Consider the following 14,502-nt stretch of genomic DNA (forward strand, 5'->3'; position numbering starts at 1 on the left):
ATAAGAGCTCGGTACATTGGGGACCGACAGCACTATCAACCAATCAAAGAGAGGCATCTAGAGCGACGTTGGCTTGGCCAATAGACCTGTGAAATGTCACTGACGGACGGTAGAGGGCACCAACCGAAAGCTTACTGAAGAGTGAACGACATGTTCGCCAGCCAACTGAAGGGAGGCAAAGTCCCACCTACCAGGTGGTTGATGGACAGCAACAGGAAGCTAGATGGGGAGGGGCTTAGCTAAGGACTGGTTTTGTATTGGTCGTGGTTGACCTTCCACCCACCTTTAATCCAGAAGATGAGTGATAGATCTGCCCTAAAACCAATCAAAAGTCCTCAGGGTGAGGCCGACAAATGCCCTATAAATAGAATCTACTTTGATCCTAAATCCAGCGTCGCCCTGGTGTGGTAGGGGTGTCTCGCTCTTCTGCTGTTCAACCCGTTGCCTGGTGAGTTGAAAGCCACCAGCCTTTTATTCAATTTTTTATCTTTCATCGCTTCTGAAGAGGGAAGTGAGCCTCCAGGCGACTTTGTCAGTGAGACATTGGCAGCAGGCACAATAGCGGGAGTTGGGGCTGCGTGACACTTCTCAAAGTATTTTCACCGTCTCAGTTCAAATCCCTCACAATCCTCTCCTGGTTATTGCATCAACCTGCCAACGTGGGCATCAGAATCACCTGAAGCTCTCTAAAAGATTCTAGGACTGCCTCTTGTGTCCGGCGCACGACAGAAATATGCATTCTAACGAGCGCCTCTGGTGGACAGAATTGGCCTCTGCCCCCACTTACCTCCTTGAATGAAGTGCTGTTAGTACAGCACTTGGCAGGCGCGACCTGGGTAGGTTTATCTTCCCTATAAGATGTGTAACTTTGGAACGCGTTAGTGAGAAGGAATCCACTCTGGTGTCAGACCAGCCTGGGTTCGAAACTCGCACGGCCTACTTACAAGAGAGGTAGGGTACCGAAACTCCGTGCATCTTAATGTCCTCATCTGTGAAATGAGGCTGCTCACACCTACACCTTAGAGCAGGACTTTACTTTTTTTTTTTTTTTTTATCATAACCCCACAGTGAGAAATACATTTGCATTCTCACCCAGTACACTTATACTCCTGTGAGTGTATGATAAAATTTTACAGAAACAATACTTACCCTTCCTACCATGATCCACTGATGTTTTCTGTCTTGTCCTATCTTTTTCTTTCTTCCCTCCCTCCCTCCCTCCTTTCCTTTTTTTTTTTTAAATATTGAAGTCTAGTTGATTTACAGTATTGTGTTAGTTTCAGGTGTATAGCACAGTGATTCAGATATATATATGTGTGTGTGTGTTTGTATTCCTTTTCAGAAGGAATGTATTCCTTCTGAAATACATACACAGTGTGTGTGTATTCTTTTCCCTCATAGGTTACTACAAGTTACTGAGTATAGTTCCCTATGCTATACAGTAGGTCCTTATTGGTTATCTATTTTATATATGCATGCATGTTCAGTTGCTGAGTTGTGTATGGCTCTGCGACCCCATTGACCAGGCTCCTCTGTCCGTGGGATTCTCCAGGCAAGAATACTGGAGTGGGTTGCCATTTCCTTCTCCATGGGATCTTCTCAAACCAGGGATCAAACCCACATCTACTGCATTGGCAGGCGGATTCTTTACCACTGCACCACCAGGGAAGTTGTTATTTTATATATAGTAGTGAAAGTGTTAGTTGCTGAGTCATGTCCAATTCTTTGCGACCCTACGGACTGTAGCCCATGGGGGCTCCTCTGTCCGTGGAATTCTCCAGGCAAGAATACTGGAGTGGGTAGCCATTCCCTTCTCCAGGCGATCTTCCCAACCCAGGAGTCATACCCAGGTCTCCTGCATTGCAGGCAGATTTATTACCATCTGAGCCACCAGGGAAGCCCTATGTGTATATGTTAATCCCAACCTCCTCCTATTTTATCCCTTCCCTTACTTTCTTTTCTTGATCATGACCGGCAGTTTGAATAACATTATCATGAAGGGTTGATGTAATAAAATACAGAGCAGTATGCCCAGTATATTGTAATTGTTGAATAATTGTTACTAGTCTCTTCCAGGCTATCCCTTTGAAAAAAATAGGACTTCCAAAGAATTCACTTTTTCAGTTAAGATCCTTCATTGGCTCCCTTCGCCCTTCTGGATAAAAAGTCCATACTCCTTTCTAGGCAAACAATGGCCTTCACACTCTTTGTGTATCTTTCATGTTTCATCTCCCTCTGCCATCCTATTCTCTTTCCATAATCCTACCTTTTTGCCTCAAGAAAAGGTTCCACAGTTCCTAAACACATACTCCTCTATTTCCTGTCTTACTTTTTCCTTCCTTTTTCCTGGTAAACTCCTATGCATCCTTCAAGAACCTGCTCCAAGTTTGATCTCCTGCTAAGCCAGAGCCTTTTCCTTCTCTGGGCTGTTCTTGGCACAGGCAAAGGGCTTCACTCTCTCACACTGCATTACCCACTTTCATTCTTCTGACTTTTGACTGTGGACTGCAGTGGAAGTTTTGAGGCCAGTACTAGAAGACTGGCAAGAAATGTATGCTGAGCTAAAGAATGAATATTTGCATACAATTACATCTACATATGACTTGTTTATGTAGACCGTACATTCTGTTCCCATGCCATTATTCAAGGTAAGATTGCTTCACTTTTGAGCCAAGGACTCCACCCGGGTTCCATGAGTCAGCTACTTTAGGGTGCAGGGATTTGAGGGGCAAGGTGGGGTTGAATTTCCTGCTGGGCTGCTGCCAAACCTCTTGTGAGATGAAGGCTGGGGCTGCTGTGCTTCTTGCACCCCAGAAGCCCCGTCATGAAGCCAGCAGAAGCAGGAGGGATTTGCATGTGTGGGTAGTGGGCAGGGTGCAAAAACTCCGAAGAATTTGGCAGCAGTTTTGAGTAGTTTAAATGGTTCTTTCCTTTAAAGACCACCATGTTTCTTGTTTCCACCAAAGGTACAGCTGAGGAAGGGGGTACCTGCCATGGAGAGGACCCCCTTGTACTTTTGCCTGGACCCTTGGAGTCTTTGAGCCTCACTTACAACACACTAAAGCCATCACACAGTTTCTCTTCCCACAGACCGCTTCCCACAGATGGCCCCCAGACTCTACAGAGAGGACAGGCAAGGTTGCCAGCTCCTAATGCCTGCTTTCCCCTGGCTGCTCTTTAGATTCACTGCTGCTGCTGCTAAGTCGCTTCAGTCGTGTCCGACTCTGCGACCCCATAGACGGCAGCCCACCAGGCTCCCCCATCCCTGGGATTCTCCAGGCAAGAACACTAGAGATTGTTTAATAAATTCTAAACCATGGCCAAGAAAATCAGTATCTCTGGGGGTGCAACCCTGGTGAGGGTATTAAGTTCCTCAGGTTATTCCAACAGGCAGCTAAATTAGAGAACTGCTTGTCAGCCCAAAGATGTTTTCTGGTGGGGGTCCTCAGGTAAACCACTATGAATAGTCTATAACCTCCACCTGTACCCATTCCTGTCCCTCTTCCTGAGTTTCTCCCCTGCCCATCCTACCTGCTTCGATCTCCACAGAGCCAGGGCAGACAGGTGGTTCCAGCTGCAGGTCTCAGCATCAACCAGGAGAAGAATCTCTTCCATGGGTGCGTCTGGATATAGCTTCTCCTTTGGTGATCTTCCATGGGTGCATCTGGACATAGCTTCTCCTTTGGTGATACCTGCCTTATTTCCAACCACTTTCAGCCTCTTCCTGGTCTAAGTTGTCACTTTCTCCCCATTTCTAACTTGTAAAGTTAACCTTTTCTCCACCGCTAAAGTCCCTCTATTTGTCTTGTCCACCACAGCACCTTCCACTCCCAGCACATTGCTTGATATATAGCCGGTGCATGGTACATGCTTGTTGACTGACTGAATGACTGCGTCTGGAGGAGTCCTTGGGCCTAAAAAAGAAAACAAAGGCCCTTGCTAAACCATCTAACTTCCGGGAAAACAAAACCGAACTTTTAAGTCCCACCCTGGTGCTCCGGGCTGGTTGCATCTACCTGGGACTTAACCACCCCCTGCCCAAAACTTCCCGCCCCCTGTTCAACTACAAATGCCATCTCAACCAAAGATTACCCAAAACGTCCCGCCTGATAACATTTCCCTTATCGCTTCCACAAACCTCCCTTTAAATATGAAGCCTCCCTGATCCCTCTGGCGCTCAGCCTTAGGCCGACTGTCGCCCCTCCTTGCCTGAATAAAGGTAACCTACCTCCATTGAGGTTGTCTCTCCTTTTCTGCCTCAGCTGAACTATACCTTCCATTTTTGGTGCTGAAACCCGGGAGAGGGCACGGCACTCCTGTGTCCTGTCGCTCTCGCTCACTCGCTCACTCTCGCTCTCACTCTCCCTCGCTCTCACTCTCCCTCTCGTTGTTTCCCCTGTTGCTGGAATCTGGAAACGTGAACTCACTTTCTGCCAGGGCTCATAAGTTCCCCTCAGGGATGCCTAGTGCCTTTGTGAGTGGTGCAAGCCTTGTCTAAGGCTTTATTGGTGCTTTATGTACCCACAGGCCTCCGGCTCTATCCCCTTCTCTCTCTCTCTCTGACAGCCTCCGGAATAGGGAACTCTTGCCATTCGACTGCTCTACATGCAACACTCCACTCAAGCCGGCCCCTAGATTAAGGTAAGATCTGGACGGTGTTCTAGAGGCACCCTAGAACCCAGTCCTCTCCGGGTCCTGGGGACCCGTGGCCTAAGGCCACTCTGTAAGCAACCGTGGGGGATGCACCTCGACACAGAGCTCTCTTTTCATAATTCCTATTGTTATGGATGACAACTTGAACTCCCAATAGGAGTCTCTGCTTGCCTTTCAATTATGGGGTCTGGCCAGTCTGTCCCAAAAGATTCCCCTCTGGCCTGTGTTCTCAAAAATCTCAAACCACTCTTACTCACTGAACTTAAAGCTAACCACTTAAAACAACTCTGTATACAGATCTGGCCTCAATACCAATTGGACAGTCAAGACCACTGGCCTGAATTTTGCACATTTGACTTTAACATTCTTCAAAATCTCACCGACTTCCCTAAACGGAATGGCAAGTGGGAATGGCAAAGCCTTTTAGGCCCTTCGGAGCAGGCCCTCCCTATGCAAGGCCTGCTCCACCCACGAGGTCCTTCTATGCAGCTTGTCTCCCAAACAAAAGGGCTCTTCTTCAATTAACCCCCTATGGTGCCTTCCTCACCCCTGGAGTTTGACCCCACTGACGAGCCCCCTCCCTACCAGCCACACCTCCGACCCTCTCCTTCCCCTTCATCCAACTCACCTACTGACTCCGAAACCTCTCCTGACTCTCCCTCAACCCCACTACCGCATCTTCCCAACCCGACCCCTTCCCTCCGCCCCGCCCCCCGCCCCCCACCACGGGGTCAGTACCCACAGAGTCAGTACATGTTTCCCCTGAGAGAGGTGGCAGGACCAGACGGCCCCACCCGAATCCACGTGCCATTTTCATTGTCAGACATGAGCCAAATAGAAGAAAAGTTAGGATCATTTTCTGTAAATCCTACCAGATACAGAAAAGAATTCCTGAGACTCTCCAAGACCTATAACCTCACATAGAGTGACGTATATTATATCCTAAATGCCACTCTCACCCCAGATGGAAAAGACCGTATCTGGCAAGCAGCAAAAGCCCATGCTGATCACTTACATAACCAAGACCTGGATAGCCCAGCTGCTGATGAGGCGGTCCCTCAGTTAGATCCCTGCTGGACTTACCAGCCCAGTGACCCAGGTATCAGGAGACTCAATCATGATTACCTGCCTTCTAGAAGGAATGCAGAAAAATACTCCTATACATGTCAGTTATGATAAAGTCAGGGAAGTCACCCAAGGGGCGGACGAAAATCCAGCCTTATTCTTGGCATGCCTCACAGAGGCAGTCCAGAAGTATACCAACCTAGATATCACCACCCCTGCTGGGTTACTGTACCTTCATGTTCAGTTCATCAGCCAGTCAGCCCCTGACACTAGACTAGCTTGCTTCGACAACTAGAGAAGGGGCCTGAGACCGCCCACAAAGGGACCTTCTAGAATTAGCCTTCAAGGTGTTCAATAATAGGAAGAGGCTACGAGAGAAAAAGACCGTGAGAGAAAAGCTAAATATGCCTTTTTGGTGGCAGCAATTAAGGGAAGAGATCAGCCTGGCCCAAGTCATCCTAGGCCGGGGCTTAAGACCCACCCCCCCGGACCCTGCTTCCAATGCAACCAGTCAGGACACTGGGCAAAGACATGCCCAAACCCACGGCCCCCGACAAAAGCATACCCAAACTGTGGTTGTTTGGGACACTGGAAAATGGACTGTCCCCAGGGACACCCTGGTACTCCTGGGGAGGACCCCACCTCCCAGACCTGGAGAATGTAATGTCCACAGGGATGCCCTGGCACCCCTGGAGAGATCTCCACTTCTCCCCAGAACCCCAGCATAACCCTACGAGAGTTGTTCCAATGACGGGACCTGGGTTCCAGCCCCCTAGCCCATGTCCTGGACACAAGCTTGGAACTTAGGGTAGACGGGGTAGTGGCTGGTGAAAAGACCTCCTTTATAGTAGACACTGGAGCCACTTTCTCTCTCAACTTCCTACTCTGGCCCAACTCAAGACTCAGAACTCACAATAAAGGGGGTCTCTGGAGAAACCTATATGCAGGTCAGGAAGCAACAGTTAGAACTGGACATGGAACAACAGACTGGTTCCAAATAGGAAAAGGAGTACATCAAGGCTGTGTATTGTCACCCTGCTTATTTAACATATGCAGAGTGCATCATGAGAAACGCTGGGCTGGAAGAAGCACAAGCTGGAATCAAGATTGCCGGGAGAAATATTAATAACCTCAGATATGCAGATGACACCACCCTTATGGCAGAAAGTGAAGAGGAACTCAAAAGCCTCTTGATGAAAGTGAAAGTGGAGAGTGAAAAAGTTGGCTTAAAGCTCAACATTCAGAAAATGAAAAAAAAAAAAAAGAAAATGAAGAGCATGGCATCTGGTCCCATCACTTCATGGGAAATGGATGGGGAAACAGTGGAAACAGTGTTAGACTTTATTTTTTTGGGCTTCAAAATCACTGCAGATGGTGATTGCAGCCATGAAATTAAAAGACGCTTACTCCTTGGAAGGAAATTTATGACGAACCTAGATAGCATATTAAAAAGCAGAGACATTACTTTGCCAACAAAGGTCCATCTAGTCAAGGCTATGGTTTTTCCAGTGGTCATGTATGGATGTGAGAGTTGGACTGTGAAGAAAGCTGAGCACCGAAGAATTGATGCTCTTTAACTGTGGTGTTGGAGAAGAAGACACTTGAGAGTCCCTTGGACTGCAAGGAGATCCAACCAGTCCATTCTAAAGGAGATCAGCCCTGGGTGTTCTTTGGAAGGAATGATGCTAAAGCTGAAACTCCAATACTTTGGCCACCTCATGTGAAGAGTTGACTCATTGGAAAAGACCCTGATGCTGGGAGGGATTTGGGGCAGGAGGAGAAGGGGGACAACAGAGGATGAGATGGCTGGATGGCATCACCAACTCGATGGACATGAGTTTGGGTAAACTCCAGGAGTTGGTGATGGACAGGGAGGTCTGGCGTGCTGCGATTCATGGGGTCGCAAAGAGTTGGACACGACTGAGCAACTGAACTGGAGTTCCCTTAAGGCCAAAAATCAGCCCTCCATTACTGTCAGTTTGGAAAATCGACCCTCATACACTCATTCCTCATAATGACTCAGTGTCCCATGGCACTCCTAGGGAGAGATTTGTTATCCAAATTGGGGGTCTTTATTACCATACCCCACCTCTATAGAGTCTCTATATTCTGCATGAAGATGGCACCTGGACTGTCCCTATCCCTCACCCCTGGCCTTCCCATGGATCTACCCGCCTTAGACCCCCAAGTCTGGTACACTGATCACCCATCCATAGCCAAACATCATCCCCCACTCCACATTACCCTAAAAGACCCCTCGACTATAATCACCCAACAACAGTACTCTCTTACCCCGGAGGCCCACAAGGGACTTAAGCCTATCATAGACCATCTTCTTCAAGTCTCCATCTTAATTCCTACCGATTCACCACACAACACCCCTAATTCTGGCAGTAAGGAAGGGACCAAACTCTTGGAGACTGGTCCAGGATCTGCGAAGAATCAATGAGGCCATCATACCGACATTCCCAGTAGTCCCTAACCCTTACACCCTTCTGTCTGCCATACCCCCGACTGCAACCCACTTCACAGTATTAGATTTCAAAGATGCCTTTTTCACCATCCCCCTCCACCCCCTCTCCCAACCCCTTTTTGCCTTCACCTGGCAAGACCCCAAGACTCATGTTTCACTACAACTAACATGGACAGTTCTCCCCCAGGGGTTCAGAGACAGCCCCCACTTTTTTGGACAGTCTTTACAAAAGGACCTACAGACACTCGACCTAGCCCTGAGTCATCTCCAATACGTGGATGACCTCCTCCTTTGTAGCCCAACCCGAAAACTCTGCCTCCAACATACTGCCAAACCTTTTGGAGCCCTGGGATCCTGGGGTTATCAGGTATACCGATCCAAGGCCCAAATAGCCCAGACAAACGTCAACTACCTGGGGCTCTCCATATCCCACCAACAAAGAACTATTCCCCCAGGTAGAATCCAGGCCTTGATTAACTGTACACTTCCAAAAACAAATAGGGAGCTCCTGTGTATCCTTGGCCTCCTAACTTTTTCAGTAGCTGGATCCCTAACTTCCCCCTCATTACAAAGCCGCTCTATGAGGCAACTAAAGGATGTCCAGATGAGCCCCTCTTTAACCCCTCCTCGCTGGCCAGTCCTATTTGCCAGCTCACCCAGAGCCTCCTCCAAGTGCCAACTCTCCACCTGCAAGATCACACCAGACCATTCTTTCTATTTGCACACTCCAACCAAGGACAGGCCCTGGGACTTCTGTGTCAGTGGGCTGGAGGCACCTGGGCTCCCGTAGCCTATCTGTCAAAACAGCTTGACATGGTGACCCAGGGATGGCCTCCCTGTGTACAGGCCATGGCTGCTATCACAGTGCTCGTACCCAAAGCAAATAAACTCTCTAACATGCCCCTTTAACAGTTTGTTCTCCACACACCTTTCGAGACTTACTATCACATCAAGCGCTTCTCTCCCTTCCCCCTTCCAGGGTACAGGCCCTACATGCCTTTCTCCTCAACCCTCAGCTCTCATTTTCCCCCTGCTCTCCCCGTTAACCCTGCCAGCTTATTACCCACGTCCTCTACAACAGACCCCCTCCTACATAGCTGCAGCCTAATGGTAGCTCTTACCCAAAACCCCTTCCAACATTTCACAGATCAGCCCATCCTCGACCCAAACACCCCACACTGGTTCATTGATGGCAGCTCTCAAAAATCCCACCCTTTGCAGCCGGATATGCCATCATCCAGGGGGACCTTCGTCACAATCACGGGACGCAGACAATTGAAGCTTCACCTCTGCCACCTCACACCACCTCCCAACAGGTAGAACTGATAGCTCTCACCAGAGCTTTAACTCTGGCTAAAAATCTAAGGGTTAACATCCACTCAGACTCCAAATATGCCTTATAACATTCTTCATGCAAACATCCTAATATGGAGAGAAGGAGGTTTCCTAAACCAAAAGGGATCCCCCACTATTAATTCAGACCTGATCCACAAACTTCCTAGAGGCAGCACTCTGACCAGACAAAGCCATCATCCTCCACTGTAGGGGACATCAAAAGAGAAGTCTCATATCAACCTACAACAATGCCACAGACCAGAAGGCAAAGGAGATAGCCCTGTCCCATCCTTCCCTCCAGTCCCCTGTCATCTTAGCCCTGACTCCATCCAACCCTCCCACCACCAGAGAAATCCTCTCTTATCTACACTCACTCTTTGATCCCTCGTCCAAGACACTCCAACAGTTCCTCCTCCATAACCACTTCCCCATGTCGACTGCTGACCAACAACATTTAGATAACCTTACCCGCTCCTGTCAGACATGTCAACGTACTAGTCCCAGTTCCCAGCGTAAACCTACACCCTTTCCAACCCATCAAATGCGAGGCAGCCTCCCAACACAGGATTGGCAGACAGACTTTACTCCTATGCCCCTGGTTCGGAGATTCAGATACCTCCTGGTCCTTGGGGACACCTTTTTGGGATGGGTAGAAACATTTCCTACCACAAACAAAAGAGCCCACACTGTGGCCCAAATCCTCCTCACAGAAATTATCCCCAGGTTTGGCTTACCTTCATCCCTACAGTCTGATAATGACCCAGAATTTATGTCCAAGGTCACCCAACAACTTGTCCAATTCTTACAGATACCCTGGAAATTTCACATTCCATTTTGTCCCCAGTCCTCAGGAAAGGTAGAAAGGATGGATAGAATAATCAAAGAAATTCTTACCAAACTATCCCTCGAGGTACATCTGGATTGGACTAAACTTTTGCTGATTGTTTTCCTCAAAGTACGGGCTTTGCCCAGAAAGCCCCTGGGGCTGAGCCCCTTGCAGGTGATGTACAGAAGGCCCATGCTTCCTCCTGGACTCCCCCCTGAATCTCTTCCCATACCAAGCTTCCTACACTCCCCTCTGCTGATGGAACTCTACAATGCCCTCTAGAAATACGTCAACCACAACTTGCCTGCCCCTGACCCCCAAGCCCCCTTGCCCCTTTTGCAAACTGGGGACATGGTCTACCTGTCTGATAATCCCCAGGGTGACCTAACCCCAAAGTGGCAGGGACCATTCAAAATCCTCTTCCTCACACCGACTGCAGCTAAACTCAGAAGGTCACCTCTTGGGTACACCTCTTGCCTAAAACGGGTCACCTCCGACCCTGCTCTGCCCTCCTTAACTGACTTATCAGGTCTCCCTCACAGGACCCACATCCTTAAAACTCACCCAGCGACAACCCCTGTCAGCCATCCCAGAGGACACTGAATGACCCGGACACTCCTTAACCTACGACTGTTCCTGACCCAACTACTACAAGACCTCTGGACCAGCACCCCGACTGGAACCTCCTTCGAAGCTCTGACCACCCCGGTGTCTCATCCGTGGCTCCAAGGGACCTTCTACAACCTAAGTCCAGAAGAAATTGATTTCTTTACTCTCATACATGAACACTGTTCCTCCTCAGATTTAAGCAACCACCAACTTGGGGCCTTCCGCCCCTCATCCTGACTGGCCTCTCCCCGTCTCTCTAACTATAACTGCACTCTTAATCTTAGTCCTTGCTATAAGCCCAGTAACTGTCTCCCCTCAGGACTGGTCACCTAGCCTTCATCTCTTCGTCGGTATCGCCTACATTGTTAGCTGTGTTCTACTCCTAGGGTGCTATTTCCTCCACACTGCCTAACTAACAGACCCATGACTCCCCCTGTTTTTATCCTTCCTGCACTCCCCTGTCTTCTGGCTAGTCCCTGCCCCTGCTCAGACATCTATTCCTATGTTCATTCCTCATGTTATAATATGGCTCCAAGACCATGAACCTTGGTGGGGCAGAAGTCTAAATCCCTACTCACTGTTAAAGTACAGAAGAGAGGGAATTTCGTGAGCACCTGCCATAAGCTAAATGGAAGAAACATGTTTTTATCCCATTACCCACTGGGGGTACTCAGACAGCAGTCGCTGCTGCTGCTGCTGCTGCTAAGTTGCTTCAGTTGTGTCCAACTCTGTGAGACCCCATAGATGGCAGCCCACCAGGCTACCCCGTCCCTGGGATTCTGCAGGCAAGAACCCTGGAGTGGGGTGCCATTGCCTTCTCCGATGGGAGTGGGGTACTAGATTAATATCGGGAAAAGAAACAAGAACAAGTCATAAAGAACATAATTTCCCGGTTACAGGCTACCCCTGAGCCTTATAAATGCCTAGAGCTCCTTTCCCAATTACAGCATCTCCTAAAACCTCCCTCTGACAACCAACACCTTACCCGCCTTCTCAACTCTTCCTTCCAATTCTTCCAGTACACACAACACACATCCCAGTGTTGGGTATGCATGTCACTGTCTCCCTCACCGCACATAGCAGTTCCCTTACCCTCAACCTGGCTGTCACAGGGCGACTATACCTCCCTCCCCAACAAAAAACTACACAACTCACTGGGCCAGTCTCTGACAATGTCCTACTCTCAGCCTCTTCAAACCTAACCTGTATTAACTACTCTAGTCCCAACTACACTGGTCTTACAAACTCCGTTCCCTCCTCCTGTTCCACTTGGGTTCTCTGGAACAGCACAAATAATCGCACCAACCCCGGAATCTTCATTCTCTGTGGGACCTACGCATATTCATGTCTCCCCGTTGACCCCCTTGGACCTTCATCTTGGTCTTCCTGACCCCAGGTCTAACATTCCTCAAAGAAGAGATAGAACAAATAGTCTACCCCCAAGGGGAACTTTCCCACAGAAAAAAACGAGCTGTCATAGCCCGCCTCCTGACTGGGACAGGCATAGCAGCAGCCCTAGGCACCAGGAGCGGGGGCATCTCGACCTTGGCCCATTTCTACTACAAGCTGCCCCAAGAACTTAATGAGGATATGGAGCAGGTAGTGGAGTCCTTCGTTTTGGTCCAAAGACAAATTAACTCATTAGCTTCTGTGGCCCTACAGAATGGGCGAGCCCTGGACCTTCTCACCACGGAAAAGGGAGGGGCCTGCCTTTTCCTAGGAGAGGACTGCTGCTCTTTGTTAATGAAACGGGCATAGTCCAGGGCAGAGGCAAAGAACTTAGGGACAGAATTGAACGCCCGCAGAAAAGAGTTACAAAACCTTTACACTCCCCAAAACCTGTTCCAACTGGCCCTCCCTTGGTTGCTCCCTTTCTTGGGACCATTGGTACTTATCATTTTATTCCTCTTATTAGGACCCTGTCTCTTCAATCTCTTCCCAAGGTTTCTCCAAGAATGAATTTGGGTCATCTCTCGAGACCAGGTCAAGATCATTCTTCTTAAGAACCTCACCCCGACCTCAGGAAAAGGAGACCCTGGGCCTTAGGACGATCCTCCGTTCCAGACCCAGAACCATCGTCCCTATCCAGCAGGAAGTAGCCAGAGAGATACAGCGCCCTTTTTCCCATTTCTTATGATTTCAGGGTCTGGAATGAAGGAGTGCTTGGGCCTAGAAAAGAAAACAACAGTCTCAAAGGTCCTTGCTGAATTATCTAACTGCGGGGGAAAACAAAAGCGAACTTTTAAGTCCCACCCTGGTGCTCCGGGCTGGTTGCATCTACCTGGGACTTATCACCCCCTGCCCAGAAACCTCCCACCCCCTGTTCAACTACAAATGCCATCTCAACTAAAGATTACCCAAAACGTCCCACCTGATAATGTTTCCCTTATCGCTTCCACAAACCTCCCATTAAATATGAAGCCTCCCTGATCCCTCTTGTGCTCAGCCTGGTTGTTAGGCCGACTGTCACCCCTCCTTGGCTGAATAAAGGTAACCTACCTCCTTTGAGGTTGTCTCTCCTTTTCTGCCTCGGCCCAAACTGTACCTTACAGCATCCTTTTAACGTTTTTCATGTACTGAGATCCTTCTCTTCCAGTCCCGGCTTCCTCCACCTCCACTTCACTTCTCCCTCCTTGTCTGTCTCTTAACCCCTTTCCCTCTTCATTTTCCCATGTTTTCCCTGCTTCCTGACATTTTCCTTTTCCTCCTTTTCTGCATGTGGTTGCCCCCATCTGATTCATCAGTACCAGATAGTGAGCATCTATCCCTGAAGATGCCGAGGGCACCAGAGGGAGGGAGGGATGGCTGCAGAACCACAGTCTTTGCCCTCAAAAAGCTCCACATTCCTTCTGGGACCTCTTATGAAAGGAACCACCTGGTGCAGCTGCTGTTGGATGTCCAGAAATCAGAAGAATATCAATGTCCCAGCACTTGACTTTCTGTTGATCCTCACTCATCACTACAACCCAAGCTTTAGTGTTATTTTTGAAGAGTTGCAGCCAACTCAGCCTTCTACAGGCTGCTCGTTCTGCCTTAAGGATTTTCCCAGTAGCCTCTGCTTCTCTTTCCCTCCTCTGATTTTCTACATTCTCATCTCCTCTTGCCACCTACAGAAAAATCAAAGTTGCAGACTTTTCAAACCATTCCTGACACTCTTACACCCCAAGAGAAAGATTTGATGGGACATAGACCTAGTTTAAATGAACCATTGTTTTTTTTTTCTCCCAGGTCCGTCTATGGTTTCAATTATCCAGATTTCCTTAGTCTTTTCTGAGCACGAAAAATTTAACAGAGACTGTAAAATGTATCTCCCGGCTTTTACTTTGGCAGCTACCTCATCCTCACTCCAGGTGCGCACACACAGCGACCCCTCCTTCTCCACTACCCAGAGATGCCTAGCCTAATACTGACTCATCAACTCCCTCTGTCCCGTGGTTCCCCTGCCCAGACCTATGGCTGTCCTCCACCAACTGCCATGGAATCTTCCAGCGAGGACATTCCACTCATCCTTCCCCACAGAGTTCCTCCCCTTCCCCAGCTT

The 14,502-nt window shown here is 48.8% G+C and overlaps 1 long non-coding RNA gene across 1 annotated transcript; it reads left to right on the forward strand.

The window, feature by feature from the left end:
• Positions 1–60: 60 nt before the first annotated feature.
• On the forward strand, positions 61–14,268 carry LOC109573885 (uncharacterized). The gene is made up of 3 exons (XR_002183003.2): positions 61–448; positions 4,567–4,641; positions 10,895–14,268. It is a non-coding gene; the product is annotated as an uncharacterized lncRNA (long non-coding RNA).
• The last annotated feature ends 234 nt before the right edge of the window (positions 14,269–14,502 follow it).

The sequence above is a fragment of the Bos indicus genome, chromosome 19, assembly GCF_029378745.1.
Source record: "Bos indicus isolate NIAB-ARS_2022 breed Sahiwal x Tharparkar chromosome 19, NIAB-ARS_B.indTharparkar_mat_pri_1.0, whole genome shotgun sequence".
NCBI classification, from domain to species: Eukaryota; Metazoa; Chordata; class Mammalia; order Artiodactyla; family Bovidae; genus Bos; species Bos indicus.